Genomic DNA, 17,353 nt, shown 5'->3' with positions numbered 1-17,353 from the left:
TCCACGGATTATTTATATCAGAATAATGTTAAATTTAATAAGCCTTGCAGAATTATTCGTTAAGATCTCACTTTGTATCTCAGTCTTAAAATATTCAAAACTAGTTTTCGCCGATTTTTAAGCGTAAATTATTTAAATGTTTTTTTATTTTATTGTCAGAATAATTTCAAGGAGGTCTTCTACATTTTGACATTTACTTAACTAAAAGATATAGTACCTAAGACCAATTGTGCTGACGAATGTCGAGGAGAGGCGAGGCAGGCAATTTGTGTGAAGCAAGCTTGAATTTCAAGGAAAGACATGGGCTTCTTTTTTATGCTCAACATCTGACAAGCCAACCCTAAAACGCAAACGACGCTGCAGGTGACGACTAATTACAATTATTTCTTAGTAACTTTCTGTGCATTTTCTTTCATTACAGGGCAGAGCAACCCTTGCACCCACATCTCGGCGCCTTTGTCATCATAGTCACTTTTGAGAGGCTAATTTTTGGATATCGTCGTAAAAAGAAACAAAATAAATACTTTGCAGGTAATCACATACACCGTACGTATTATAAAATTCAAGCCAATTATGCTCTTTGGAGATATTCGTTTACTTTTTTGAAGGAATAACGCTCATGGTTTTGTATATAAATTAACACATTAACATATTCATTATTCGCTGAGTAGAACATGTTGATCTCAATTGAAGATTGCAGGTCCAAATACGTATTTCGTTACATACAAAAGCCTTACATAGAGTAATGGGTAAGTTGCTAGTAAGGACTAGTACGTAGGACTAGTATGTCAGGTAGTAACCGGACGAAATGGAACGGAAAAGAGTAACTACTAAGTTAGTTGCTGACACTTCTCGGAAGAATCATTCCGAACCAATAGTTTTACAGTTCATTCCATTCTGTAACATAACGATTCAGAAGTATGCATTATGCGTCTACATAAATAAAGAATATTTTGTTTTTGATTGTACCAAGTGTGTACCATTTACAGTCCGTTACTTTTTCAACATTTAATTCAAATCGTAACAAATGTCATATTTTATTCACGTGCTTTGACGCACATCGAAACACAATCCACGTCACGCAGAATAATAAGTTAACAATGGATTTAAACATTAAAAATTAACAACAATGCTGTGCTTATACAACGCAATACGTCATGTAAGGAAAATCGAAATGACCTATATAAATCTCTTATGAAATCGTTCGGAGACACGGTCCTTGCTTTGTCGATTAAAATAAAAAAAAAACTAATCAATGTTATAGAATTATAGTCTGTATTGTAATGTGTGAAGGACTAATTTCGTTTTAATGGTGAGACAGTCCGTCATTTGATCGAGTGGCCCCCGTTTTAAAATGCTAATGAAGAAGGGTTGGTGCACCCCAAAAACATAGTTAAAGAGCTAACTCTGAAATAAACTACTCTCGTTTTAACAGAATCGATATCTATGTGCTATACAGTTGGAGTTATAATAGTTTATTAGATAGAATAGATAGACTGGCAAACGGTGAAGAACCTGATGCCGAAGAAAATTCTGTGTAGCATGTCTGGGTTTGAACTCGTAGTCGGATTAGATGCAAGCATTGTAACAACGTAGCAAGCTCAGCTCAATAATAATTAAGTAATTTTAATATAGCATCTGTTTATAACTAGTACCTAGGATTAATTATAATTCCAATAATTATTTAATATGTAAATTTTTACTTACAAGTACATAAAGTGATTAATTGCATTTTTTTACTTTAAGTTACTGAAAATATATTTATTTATAATACTTTACACAATAAATATAACTGAAAAAATATGTTCATTTCAACCAATTAGTGTCCATTTTTATTAAATTAAAAATGAGATTTAACACATTATGACGTAACATTTTAGTACATAATACCTCTTTTAATGAAATATATTTTTTATATTAAAAATAGACTCTTAGATTATAAAAAGTTAGAAGGGTGAAACCGCGTCTCTCTGCGAGGGGAGATAAAAGACACCGCGTAAACTAATTATAACTGCGCACACGCATTCGGACACGCGACAAATACTACGGAGCACACTTTTATAAAAATAAAATACTTATTTTTGCTATGTATACTAATAAAATCTATTTTTTGCAAAATCATTATTTCTAATTAAATCCTACATTATTACACTTTAAAAACAGTCGTTGTACGAAAAATTCGAACTTTAAAACTTTAACGTTTACTTTCGTAGATGAATTACAACAATAATCTATTTTCATACGTCTATAAAGAAGAAAAATAATGGTAGATTTCTTTGATTCCGAATGGAAATCATGTTTCAACTTTTCTATACTTACCGCAGGTGCTTGGCCGATTTTGATGACATTTGATACGTAGTAAACCCCAAGAAAGGAAATAGGCTAATTTTTAATTCATTCCCTGTGGCTGTAAAATTTGGGCCGGGCCAGATAGGATATGTATATTCTTGTATTGTGTAAAAGCCAAAGTTAAAAAAATCTGCGGAATAATTTCGAAGAAACGAACAGCTATCCTCAAAACGATGAAAGGAATTTTTACATTCTCTTGTTTAGAATAATCGTCGTAGATTCATCCAAAGCGATGCATTTTATTATTATTGTGAGTATAAATAATATACTTGTAAATAAAATGTGACGATAACTATAATCACATATATTAACAAAAGGTTTACTCTGCTGTGATGTTTTGTAATGCCTAATAAAAAAATAAAGAAATTCCTTCTCCGTACAAGTTATCCGTCTGTGATAAATCTGCACATGTTTGGCGCGTGCCTTGCTCGGGGGGACAGCGCAGAGTAGTGAACTATGTCAGATTATATTACAAGACTTTAAAATACACAGTTTTTTTTTAAGTTTGTTTTAAACCAATCGAGTTGAGTTATTAAATAAATGTGGACATATTACTCATAGATTCTTATGCCTAAAATAAATACTGACGTTTTAATCACTTATAACTACAAAAAATATTAGTTTGTTGTACTTACAAGAAAGTACCCTTCAAATTTTATATCGGTTCTTTTTTCCTACATCATTTTTTTGACATTTGCAAGTCTCTGTATGCAAATTACACTGTGGCTATATGTAAATGGCTAGCACTAACAATTTATGTCCTGTTGAATTATTCCCTGCATTAAAAACGATATTACGTTGTGCGTGACTGTTTCTTAATTCGGGGCTTTGGTTCGATTCCCGGGCCGATTACGAAACAGCTGACCCTGTGGCATATTGTTATTACGTCATTCTGCGCGAAACATTTACGGCTTTATAAAAACTAGCGGGACCCTTTATTACAATATTTAAAAAAAAGAACTCCCTATAGTTTCAATTCCAATACATATTTTGTATAAAAACATCATAGTTCGCTCTTAACCAGTAGAAATATGCTTTTCGAAGAACACGACGTTCTGGTTTCATGACCTACGTATCAATTATTGTCGTGGTCGTGATTTGATTATGGAATTATCAAAATATGACTATTAGTCTGATGGCAATTCTGAAAGCCCGCATTCCGAGTTTCTTTAACCACTAAATTTGCAGACATATGTATACATATTTGTATATGTATAGAAATATATGTTACTATTATTTAACCTTACTACAAACAGCTGTTCGTGTCCTTCATGTTGTCATGTAGGTAATGCGTTAGGTTAACATTTTATGAATTTTAATGTTACTTTGAAATAAATTATATGAAGTCATCTACATAGATTATCCAAACAAATAAAACAGAGAACAACAAACGTATACAAAATAGATAGAAATTCAGGGTTTCTTTAAGTTGATTACGTAATCGGTTCACTTATTTATAAAGTGGTTAATGTTTTTTAAAGATAAACTAAACATGTCTAAGACTATTTATGGAGTAATTATATTTGTCTTGATGTGTTGTTGGAAAAATAATTCTTTCAATGAGTCGATTGGATCAAAATGTTAAAATAAAAAAATGCAAAGTACAATTTATTTGGAACACAATATTAATCCTTAAGTTACTATACAAAATATTAGTTTTAAGCGATATTAGACACGTAATCTCGAAGACATTATATTTTGCATAGACGCATCAGAAAAAATAATTTTCGGTAAAATTTACTCTTCCATGTACGGACGGATAGATCGAGGGAGGGGACACACAAAAAACTTCAGTATAATTATCAATTTAATATTAACTTATTTGTATTAAGGTCATTGGAAACGATGTAAAAAGAAAAATCTAGCCATTTTTTATAAGAACTGCCCGCGTCTTCAACCCTCGGTCATTTTTGTACCCCTGACAATGCGTATTTAAAATTTCGTGTTGATCGATTCAGTAGTTCAGACGTGAAAGCGTAACAAAAAAACTCACTTTCGCACTTATAATTTTACTTAAGATCAATCTTTTTCAGGTCTTGGTATTATGTATAAAAAATAAAACATATAACAAAAAAAAAAAATTAGAGACAATTTTATCAGAAATTTGATATTCATTATATAAGTACAAAATGTAAATTTAGTTCTAGTGTTCTCTTCGTGGTCATAACGATGTCCTCCTGGCTGATTTCAATCACGCCAGTCAGAGTAGCCAATCCCAACGGACATATTGTGGTACACAACCTCGTCTTAAGCATAACAAGAGCGTATCCGGCAGGTAATTTTCTGGCGCTCTCGCCAATCAAATTTAAGAGCCATTTTGGAGCTCCTCCCAATGTTCGAATTGAGCACGGTTAAGGTCAATTGGACAAGAGGTTTGCACCATCACAATTAGACCAATTGCATAGTGAATAAATAACATCACACATAAGTAAACTCTCATAATCGTATGGGAGGGTAAGTCACGACCGAAAAAATATCCAAAGCCAGTAAGTGCTTTCCAAAGAATCAGAGTTTAAACTCAGTCAACGTCCAAGGTCCGGCATTCTAACGATAATATCTTGGACACAACAATCCAATAAGATTTTATTGTTCTGCAAAGTACGAAGCATATAAGCTTTTCTGTTTATATTAATATATTGTAAGGAGTTTTTATGTATCGCCGTTAACCACCCGACGAAAAATAACTCAGCAGTAACGTGACATTTTGGCTTGTCATCGGTAGAATGGTGAAAATCAATGTTAGTCGTGATTAAGGTCACGCTCGCCATTTTGATGTGAATTGATGTTATTTTATAATTGAAGTTTGCAGTATTTGTTTGTGATATTCTTTGTGTGTTACCTCGCTTCTGGTTGCTTAAATATAGTATATATAAAAACTTTAATATATAACTTCATTCATTATTTAAAGTTAAAACCTAAGTAGGTCGTTAGTATGAAAAATCATCTTAATAATAAGTTCTAAGCTGTTAGATCCTAAAATAACACTTACATTCGGCCTACAAAACCGAGCGATGGGTCGTTGAACCCCATCGGGGCGGCTACCCTGATTGCATTACGAGTTTCCATTGTTAAGACACTTGTCGTTAAAATAAAAAAACATACAACTTTTACATTTTTGATTTTCATTTGAATGAAACTGTTAACAAATACAGAACGACCTTGGAAATACATATCTACACCAGTAGAACATGCAGATTTACTGGCAAGACGTTTAGATATGAGGTTTTGCTTATAACAGACAATTCGCTCCCCAATTTAAAGAGTCTATGTCCTCGGGACTCGAACTACACCCATACCCAATTTCATCTAAATCGGTTCAGCCGATTAACCGTGTATTAGTAACAGAGTTGCTTTCGCATTTATAATATTAGTATAGATCATAACAAATGAAAATCAAAAAGTACTTAATAAATGAAAATGAAAAACAATAAACAACAACAACGGATACATTCAAAACTTAATGTTGTTCATTAAGTTTTGAATGTATCCGTTGAAGTCCAGATCCATAGGTAATCCCGTATCGTAGGTACCTACTCACTTAGCATTTGGCAATATTTTCAGTTAGATTACTTATTCGATAACATTTAGATAGATTTTTTTGTCCCATTTGCTGTTGTATTACTTGGATCTTGGACTAGTAGTGCAAAAATCTTCATTAAACGTATAACCTCCACTGGTGATAGGACAGTGCAGTTTGTTTTTTGCCCAGAGGATCGGAATTGCGATTCGACGGAGGAATGCTGCTAGCATTCCTGCCACCATTCCACGCAGTCATGATTAATTCTTATTTGTATATAACAAAGGACTTAACATTAATAATTCTTATTTAAATATATATTTTTTTATAAATTGTACATTGATAAAATATATTCTACGGAATATTTGGATCGGATGGTATGTAGTCTTCGCTTATATACATAAGCAATGACAGAAATATGAACAAGATAAACGAATCTACACACCGTCATTACACCACCATCAGCCTGTTCCAACGGAAGTAGGAAAAAAGATAAACAAACCTTAGATTTACGTATTTCGTGTGATTTGCTCATAGCTCCGCTGTACTTTGCGCTACTAAGAGTTTAGGATTAATATGTATTTATTTATAATACAACATTATTACAATTAACTACTTATTTCCACTTTAATTTTGTCGCAAATCCATAGTGAATATCATAGATTAATCAAGCTCTCGACCAATACTCTCAAGTTACATGCAAATTACAAGTTTGTAGGTGTTGTAGTTTCTGAGATTTCGTGATTAATCAGTGAGTGGTGTGTCACTTTTATATCCGAAAATCCTTCAAGAATTTTCATTCATCATCTAGAAATGAAATAAAGGCTAAAAACAGTGCCCTATGTCCGTACTCGGGGCTCAAGGTTTGAGGCACAAACTTACCGTGTACCAATTTCATCAACAATAATTCATTGGCTTAGCCGTGAAATTACAGACGGACAAAATAACTTTTACTATAGATATTATAATTATTCAGTATTGATAAGAATAAAAAGTAATTTAAAATAGAAACCTCTTTACATTATTCGCTCAAGAGCTAATTTTAAAATAAAATTTATATTAAGTTTTCCTATGGAAACAAGCTACCACCCTCTACAGTGGCTGAAAAAGGCTCCGGCCCCTAATATAGACATTTACAAGCGAAACACAACCTCAACCTCTGCACATTACGGTTCATTTTAACTAACCATTAAAACGTTTCCATTAAATAAAACATTTACCGCACGCATTTAAAAAAAATACTTTTAACTAATATGAATAAGGTTCATATTTGGTTGCCTTTAAAATTTCCGTGTTTTATATTTATTGTTATTTGAAATTAGGCTTTATGTTATAGAATTAGGGTCGTGATTTCATTGTATATAATGTATAAGAGTTTGCAATATAAGGGTCTTAATGCGAAATAGGAAGAAAATGTAACAATTGTTTGATAACGCTTTTAATATAAAGAACTTCAGAGTCTTTATCAAAACGTGTATTATATAATTTAATTCGGAATAAAATAATAAGCTAATTTAAATTAGACTAAAAATATTATATATTGTAACGGTGTTACATTTGAATTACCTTTTATCAATATCAAAAATCAAAATCCAAAATATTCTTTATTCAAGTAGACTCATAAAAGCATGTTGTCTCTTGAAGCGTCATGTCACAGTGTTGAATTAAACGTAAATCTACCACCGGTACAGAAAGTAGATTCTACCGAGAAGAACCGGCAAGAAATTCAGTGTAGGTAACTCATTTTCACCATATTAATTACAGAACATGTCAGTAAAATACCTAAAAATCAATAGATACTAAGTTCTATAATATCATTTTGTATTGTAATATACAATATTTATAAAATTTATTAAAACATCCCGGAAGGAAACTCATATACCAGAAGATCCAGCGCGTTTAGAAGATTATATATTATACTAGCTGTGCCCGCGACTTCGTGCGCGTTGTTTGAATTTTAGTTATTTGGATATTGTAGCGTGATTTTATTTTTATTCTATATATAATTCTAAAAAAAAAAGAAGTTACTCCTTATTACATCCGCTATCTGCCAGTGAAAGTTCCGTCGAAATCGGTTCAGCCGTTCCAGAGATTAGCCGGAACAAACAGACTGACAAACAGACAGGCAGACAAAAATTGTTAAAAATGTTATTTTGGTATATGTACCGTGTGCATTTAGTAAAAATGGATTATTTTATTATTACAAGCAGACACTCCAATTTTATTATACGTATAGATAAATAGCTTCAAATTACATATTCACCCGCTTTAAATTTAGACTATGTCGTGCGTGATTCTCCTTGTATTTATTTAAAGGATCGATATTATTTAAGCGATCATTACGCTCAATTTTCAGTGTTCGCGAATAGTGCACACATACATACAATGGCAGTGTATTACAATAGCCTTGAAAAAGTAACGAGGCCACTTACAAAAATATTACGAAAAGGAATCAAGCTTTTGGAACTACGAAAAGCTGTTGAGTTAGGTTTATTAGTTATAATAGTTTTATATATACCAAATAGCTAATTATAGATAAAGGCTGGAACGGTGACGAGACCCGACTATGCGAAAGGCCAGCTTGGGATATGCCTATGTTCAGCAGTAGATTACAATTGTCTGATGATTTATTTATTAAATAAAGATTTATAGGTTTTTTGTTGCCACCGCCTACTTATATCCTATTCTACCGCTAAACGGCCCTACTTATCGTTGTGATCCGATGTAAAGGGTGAGTGAGCCAGTGTTATTACAGGCACAGGGGATATAACTTCTTAGTTCCCAAGATCGGGAGCGTATTGGCGATGGAATTATATGTAGCCTATTCCAATGGAAGTAGGATAAAAGATAAACAAAGCTTACATTTACGTATTTCATGGGATTCGCTAATAACTCAGCTATGTTGTGCACTACTAAGAGTTTATGATTAATATATATTTATTTATAATACAACACTATTGCGCTTATTTCTACTTCAATTTTACTTCCAAAGTTCCGATAAAATTTTCGTCGACGCTCGAAACGCCATTTTTTGCAAATCTATAGTGAACATCATAGATTAATCAAGCTCTCAAACATTGATATCGCGTCGATTTGCTGCCAAATGTTGTTTATTTGTTTTTATTTTTAAATAGCGTATCCAAAAAAAAACACTAATACAAGTCTTTCTGTTGATTCTAAAATTTATTCAAAAATCTGATGATGTTTAAACCATTATGCAATATAAATGTCTTCTAATTTTTTCTTTATTACAACGACAACCACAGACACAATCTTACTAATATATTACATAACAATAATTTGAATATATTGATGTTTTTCTTTTTTATATGAATAATACTGACCTAATAAGATCATTCAAACTACATTGTTGCTCAAAAAACTTGCATAGTAATATTTGTGTGTAAAATTTTATGGCATACTAAGTGAATTCATGGCTGTTTCTTCATCGTCAAATGTCAAAAAGAGTTTCTTCTAAGTCCTTCTCAGATCAAACATTTTCTTTTCCTAATGGGTAGTAGTTATGTTATGTGTGTACATGCTTCAATATTGAATGAGGGATTTTGAATTGATTTATTGGAGAAAACAAAGCGATTTTACTAATAATATATTTGGAATGAAAACATTGTTTTGAATGTACGTCGAGTTGGTAGCAACTAGTTGTACTCGAATAAAATGTTCTCATTCCGTTGAAGTATACTCGTAGCGAGCGTGCAGTTAGCTCTAGAGCCGAATTTACATTTAAATTGTTTCAGAATTCACACAGGGCTGGGAAAGCTTTGAAAACATTTATTTTTGTTGTATTTTTCATTGAATAATTTGTCCGAAAACATTTTTAAAATTAAGGTAACATAAATTAACATGAACTTTATTCAAGTAGTACTAGAACCTTTAAATCGTCATGTTACTATTGAATTAAATGTAACACTACAAGTTGTTCTGTATTTAGTTTCAACCGGCTAGAAACACTAATAAATCCGCAGTAGATTCAGTTTATTTTTAGTAGTTCATATAAAGTTGGTATATGGTTTATTCGGGTTCACATGAGCAGAGTGAGGGTCTACACAGAACGTGTGTATTGAAAGACAAACATGCAAAGAAAAAATCTTGTTTTTGGTTTAGGATCTGAAGGCCTAACAGGGCCATTGCAGTTTTAGTGGGTAGGAGTCCCACATAACCCGGTTCCCAACCCATAAGGTTCTGAAGGTTTCCAGTTCTACACTGCGTGAAAAAACTATGTTGAAAAAAGTACTTAGAAAATGTTAATCTTTAACTATGTTTCGAATGAATCCACTGAGTTCAGCTGTTCCTGAGAATTTCTTGACAGATAACACTCCTTTTTTGTATGACATGTATCTAATTTTAAGTTTATTTGTTCTATTTACAGTTGAAACACAGTAATTGCAAAAATATATTGCCTCCTCTGGTGACTGGCTGTCCATGTTCTATACAGTAGCTATTTTCAATTTTGATTTATCTTGACGTAATATCCAATATCTAGTAACTAGAGTATATTAGACGTCGCCAACCCTTATAGAAACAGGTAAAATTCAACATCCAATCAAACTTGCAAAGTGACATTGACAGAGCAGCGCTGGACTCTCGTTTATAATGTGCAAATTAATGACGGGGTATGGATCTTATAACTATAGCGTTTGTCTAGCAGCTCGCTTATAAGAGTGCAAATCCCGAGGTACTGGTTTGAAAGCCCAAGTCTTGCCGTTAAGTTGTTATTGGGTAATTGTTTTACTTGAGTGACATATCGATTAATATACTTTGATTATTTTCATAGTATTATGTATTATATGTTGGTTTGGGGTAAGTTTTATAGACATCATCTCTGAAATTGAAGTGGTGGCAAAGTGGCTACTGAGTTTCTTGTCGGTTCTTCTCGGTAGAGTCTACTTTCCGAACCGGTCGCGGTGGTAGCTTTGCATTTGCACGATTCAAAAGTGCTTTTATAAGCCTATTTGAATAAAGAATATTTCAATTTTATACTATTTTATCTGATCACAGCGATATCTTACTCAAGAATTCTTAATAACGAATCTTAGGTCGTAGTGACTAACTATAACAAACAATTTTTTTATACAGACTTTTTATTCAAAAGTACTTTAAATGATTAATGACTCGGTTTTTATTGAAAGGACTAATATCTTCCAAATTTACAATAACGTAATAAAAATATTTTTATTCGAGTTGGCTCATCGAGCACTTTTAGATCATTCAATATTAAATGAAGCGTGAAGCTTCCACCGGTTTGCAATATAGATTCTAACGAAAAACGAATCCCACTCTACACTTCTAGTTTTTATAGAGAAATAATCATTATTTATTGATGATTTTTTTAATAAGTCCATTATTAATAATCCAAGTCAAGACAAGCTGCATGAATCACGAATGAATGCATCTGGATTTTCACACTAACAAACTAGTGTGAATGAGGTTAAGTACATGCTTAACTTATAATAATAGTAAACCATTCCTTCCAACGAACCATTTTGATGAAACGTCGATGACGGAGCCACGTGAACTTATACACCCACGAATATTAAGTATCCGGAAGCCGATCCTTTGGTTTAAAGTTACTAATGTTCTAACTTGACTGCTTTGACAGTCTTTTAATATAATACGGATCAGAAACATAACACGAACGTAAACGAAGTAACGGCTCACATAAGTACAGGGTCATTATTTTATTAGATACTTACAATATTATACTAAACATTTGTATGTTTTAAGAAAGGGGGAAATGTAACGGCAACTGTTTTTATGCAGGTGGTAAACCAGCAGGAGTCACACCTGATGAAAACTGACTACCACATTCCATGGACATTTGCACCACCTTTTGGACTCTTTTCTTGAACTCTTTCCCAAGTCGTATAGGTTCGGAAAAACCGCCGGCATCAGCATCAACCACAGAGTAATTGTGCGAGGCAGAAATAGTCTTAAAATCGCGCTGTTGTGAATTTTCGGATATCTATATCTAACCAAATGTTACAAAATATTAATCTATCTACCCTCCTAAGATTATAAACTGTTTATGTGGGGAATATTATGCTGTCAGCTTTATAAATACTACAAGAAATTACATTAGATACTCGTACGTGAAAAAATACTCGGCGCGCGCTATTCGCCACACAAGCACTCTACGAGCGATTAGATCGGTTAGCGAATATTTATAGACGACTAGCTGAACCTGCAGCTTTGCCCGCGTGAAATTTATAAAACTACCTGTAGCACACAAACCGTCTACCCCCATATTGTCGCCTCATTTAATTTCAACTAAATCCGTCCAGCGGTTGAAGCGTGCCGTAACCGATAGTCATTTTCGCATTTATAATATTAGTATTGATATCTCGGAATAAAACCAGCACCGAGACGGGAAACGAATATTTGATAATGTGACGTACGTGCATAACAACATAACAGAATATTCTAGAATTTGTAACGTACATTTAACTTTTTTGATCATACTTTAAAATTGTTAATAATTTTGCAACGGGATCCCAGAAAATAGACTATCTATTCTAAAATTAAATTAAAAATATGAACTATGCTTTGTTGTTACAGAACTAAAGTATTTTTTATTAAACTATCGCCTTCAAGCCGGTTCAAATAGAAAAAATATAATGTTAAATAGGTAATATTTTAATTAAAAATATAATTTACACACAAAAAAAAATCTTTTATTGTTTAATTATTTCCGAAAATGTATGAGATTTTTGGCCACCAATAAGTGAGCGTGATGCTACTAAACTAACAAAAAACATTAACTGCGATTTTACTCGATCATTTTGATAGTGAGACAGTGACAATCAGCGTATAAACACTAGTGAAGATAAACTTGTAACACCAAGCTTCCGACTTCACAAAATCAATACAGCCTTCCTGGGGCAAGGTACGTTACGTTATCGAATGCGTTGTAATGCAAACGCGTAATATTTTTCAACTTTGAGAATCTATTAATATACGTCTGATTTATTTATTTCTTTTAAATTACTAACAAGAAGTTAATTACACTATAAAATTATATAATCCAAAAATTATATTTACATCGAGAAAAATATTAAAATTACTAAAATACTGAGATGTTTGTGGATAATAGAAAAACACGTTCAATTGCTTGTTAGTTTATTGCTAAGAAGGATGTTGCCCGTAGCAACCCGAGTAACAATAAATACGAGTGTTAACCATAGCAACGCGTATAACATATATCAAACACAAGCGAGATTAAGTTATTAATTAAATTAATTAATGAAAATCAAAATTAAAACTGTATAAGAATATTTTTTAAACATAGGATTAAAAAAGAAATCAACAAATTAAAAAATATAAATATCGAATTAAATATTATTAACCATAGATTTAAAAAACTTGTATTTAAACAAATATATAAATGTTTAATGCACTTTTAAAGTACTAAATTATATACATATATTAACATAAGCGGAAAGTATTCGATGATATCTATGAAGTATGAATGAATTTAAATATACATAGTTGGTAATGTAAATGTTAAAAGAATAACTAGTGAGTTTCTTGTCGGTTTCCTTTAAATTTAATAATCTAAATTAAGCTATTTGAGTCTGTATAAAAGACGTACATAGGCACATAATTCATTAATTATGAAATTGTGAAATGAATTTGTGTAATTAAGTTTCTAAAAACAAATAAATTACAAATATTATAAATGCGAAAGTTTAGATGGATGGATGTTTGTTACTGTGATTGATGACACCAGAACGCCTGAACGGAAATTTGGCCCTGAGATAGGTTATAGTCTACAACAATACGTAGATTTATTAGCCAACCCTTTCACGTGACCGAAGACGCGAGAGGAAACTAGTATTAAGTGAGTGTGTCTTGATTTAGAACGCAGGGACGTAATTTATAAGCTCTTATTTAACCTCACCTGTTAGTTATCTGGGTCATATCTTGCATCTGAATTTTAAACTAGTTCTAGCCAATCGATGGAGCTGAACTTTTCTGCACCAATGATTGGTTCCAGGCAATGAAACTCCTCAACGCCCAACAGCATAGACATGAAGCTTTATATATTAAAGTTTGTTTAAAAAAAGGCATTTTAATTTAATTCATTTATTTCAATATTATTATTTGAAAAATAATTAAAAACGTAGACATAAAAATTGGGTATATAACTATAGAGTTATAATCTATTCGAAGCGCTGGCAGACAGCCTTGGCTGAAGTTGAGATAGCCCTTTTGGGAGGTAATGCAGGCCTTTTGGGCAGTGTGCCATATTTTGATAGAGCACTGAATTTACTGTACCACTGAATTGTGTAGTGTTTATCCTATTTCATTCTGTGTAAAGTGTAACTACAAATTTGTTTGGTGTTTAATTTATGAATTTGTAATTCCTATATCCCGTTTATGATTAATCATATTAATTATATGGTTTTCCCCTACAATCCCAATCCTATTTATTTATTTCAAACACAATCAGGATATTCACAAAAACAACCCTACTTTTATAAAGTATATTTTTGATTTGATCTTTGATACAAGTATATTCTTAATCGTAATTCTTTTATAATATCTATCGCTCAATCACTGAAAAACCGACATAAAAGAAAATCTTATGTTTATATATAATATCTATATAATGTTTTGAGTAATATTTTTTCAATTAATATGTATAATTCGTATCTGTATAAAAGAAAGTTTTCCAAGTAAATCTCTGAGTAGCCTTGGAAACATCTCGAATGTTTTAAGTTTAAAGGTCGCTTGGCCCAATTCTGGTGAATTTTAAAGGAGCTTTGTTTACAAGTGGATTTCTTCATATATATTTGTAATAAAATGTTTTTATTAAGCAGGTATACTTTTGAGTAAACAAAACTCGAAAATCGAATCTCACAAAAATGACTTTCGCTAATAAATAATCGAAGTTTGAATTAAATTTATATATTGAAATAAGTGAAGAATATATATGTATACATAAAAAAAAATGGAGTCTGTTTGTAATCTTAAAATAACCGCTTTTTACTAAATGCATATGTATGTATTGTATACACGGTATATAATTACATATATCAAAACTACTTTTTTTTTCAATTTTTGTCTGTCTGTCTGTTTATTCCAGCTAATCTCTGGAACGGCTGGGCCGATTTTGACGGGACTTTCACTGGCAGATAGCTGACGTAACTTAGGCTACAAAAATAACTTTTTGTTTAATTCAAACGCGCACGAAGTCGCGAGCACAGCTAGTTAAAATATAGAGAGAGGGGTATGAACTTTTATTCCTTGAATTAGTAACGTTATATTATACATACAACCCGTCCCGGCTTTACACAGGTATATTAATAATATAACTCGATTGAAGAATAAATCTACAAAGAGAAATCATGTTTTTTCCGACTAGGGAAGTTGAAATTCTCGGATTTTTGTATTCTAATATACATGTTTCAAACATGTAAACCATCACTTAAATAATTCTATTCATTGATGAAAACTGTGTGTGCATTACAATACGTTGCATAGTTTAAAAGATTTAAGTGTACCGACGGTGGGATGCGAATTTGTTTTCGTACTATGTGGAGATTAAAAATGAATAAATAAAATTGTAATCTTTGCAATATAAATATATTTTTGATGTTTTAATGAAGAATAGCTTATGGATGATCTATAATATTTTATGTAACGAGAACCGTAGGTCCGATAACCAAACCAAACGTTCGATATGACGCAATTGTTAAACACCAATCAGCAATGTATTATACAAAACCAGCAACAAATAGCATTCACGCGAAAAGTCTTAAACTGTCAATAGAAGTTACTTATGTAGTAGTATTATATACTTTAATCTTCTCCGAAACACGCAGCATCTTCTGGTACAAGTTTTACGTATATTGTTTTAGTATTTTTTTGTTTCAGATAGGCATTATAAAACAATGTGTCCTAATTTATTAATACGGATAGATGACATTTAATTTTTGTAAGGCTACAAGATCTAAACGGCAAAGGCGTCCACCGTATATACAGGTTATATTAAAAATTACGGCCAATGTAATAAATATCTAGCGGACCCCATCTTGACTTATAACTAAGTATATAAGGACTGTGTAACGGATTATGATTTAAATCCTAATTCTTTTATTGGACAATATAAATGTGTGTCAGTCAGATTTCCACGCTAGTCAAACAAGTCTTGATGCTAAAATATATAACCTTACAGGTTAAATTAGGTTTATGTCGATGATCTTGTGACTTCACCTGAAGAGACGGAGTTTGTTTCGGCCCACAAGACACGACTCATCACGGAAACTTCTGAGTTAGCAATATAGGAGCATAAGGAAGCCTAACAAAGGGCTACGGTCGCGGAAGAATGAGAAAACGTACCCTTGGTTTTAGTCAGTAGGAGTCCGAGACAACACTTCATTCCCAGAATGTAATGTTGTGTATAAGGAAGATTACTTTTATTCTATTAAACATCCCATCTGTATTGTGTCACAATACAAGTATCACAGCCACAATACCCATTTCACTGATAAAATAGGATAACCAAAAAAAAAAAAAACTAATCGAATCTATCCCTATATATATTACCATAAATCAACAGCACTTTTACGGTGTTGCCAGTCAAAAATATTTTTCACCGCTTTTATACGGTTATGTCAGGATCTAATCGAGAATTGAATTGTACTTTACAGACATAATCTGTAATTAAAATGTTGGAAAAGAGTAACTACTGACATTTTCGACGGTTCTTATCGGTAGAATCTACTTTCCGAACCGGTGGTAGCTTTGCGTTTAATTGAACACTGTAACATGACGATTCAAAGGTGCTTTTATGAGCCTACTTGAATAAAGAACACTTAATTTTGATCTCAGACAACTTTAAAAATATAAATTGTAAAAAAAATGTTAAGGATTACTTGGTTGCTAAATGTCAATAAATGATATCTTAATTTATAAAACAGTAAAAACAACAGTAAAACAAAAATGTGGATAAAATAATTACATCCTTACATAGGAAAGCTTGCTTATCCATAGTGGTTCTTCTAAGTTTTGAATTATTTATTTCGAACATGTTAACTAGTTTTAGACAAATTCTATAATGTATAGAACTAATCAAAACAATAACTTAACATAAGAGTTAGTCGGAGATTTCCTCTGGTTTCCTTGTACAGTTTCCATCACAGTGAACACACACATTTAATGGAAATTATAACAATGATCATTTTATATGCGGGCCTCCGAATAATTTAAAACGGATATTCGCAGCTACAACTTTTTATGAATTATATATATATATATATATATATAATTATTTTATAATAATAATTTTATTTTATGAATTATAAAATAATAAAATAAATTCCATAATTAATTGAATTTGATTCAGAATTATGATATTAATTGTAAGTATTTTATTTCGTACATTAGACAGTCTATTATAAATTTATTTTAAACAATAAATGTAACATAAAAGCTCTTCAAAAGATTAAAACCATCAAACCAATGTCT

The sequence above is a fragment of the Vanessa tameamea genome, chromosome 23, assembly GCF_037043105.1.
Source record: "Vanessa tameamea isolate UH-Manoa-2023 chromosome 23, ilVanTame1 primary haplotype, whole genome shotgun sequence".
Classification (NCBI taxonomy): domain Eukaryota; kingdom Metazoa; phylum Arthropoda; class Insecta; order Lepidoptera; family Nymphalidae; genus Vanessa; species Vanessa tameamea.
The sequence above is the reverse complement of the archived record's forward strand: the minus strand, read 5'-3'. Positions refer to the sequence as shown.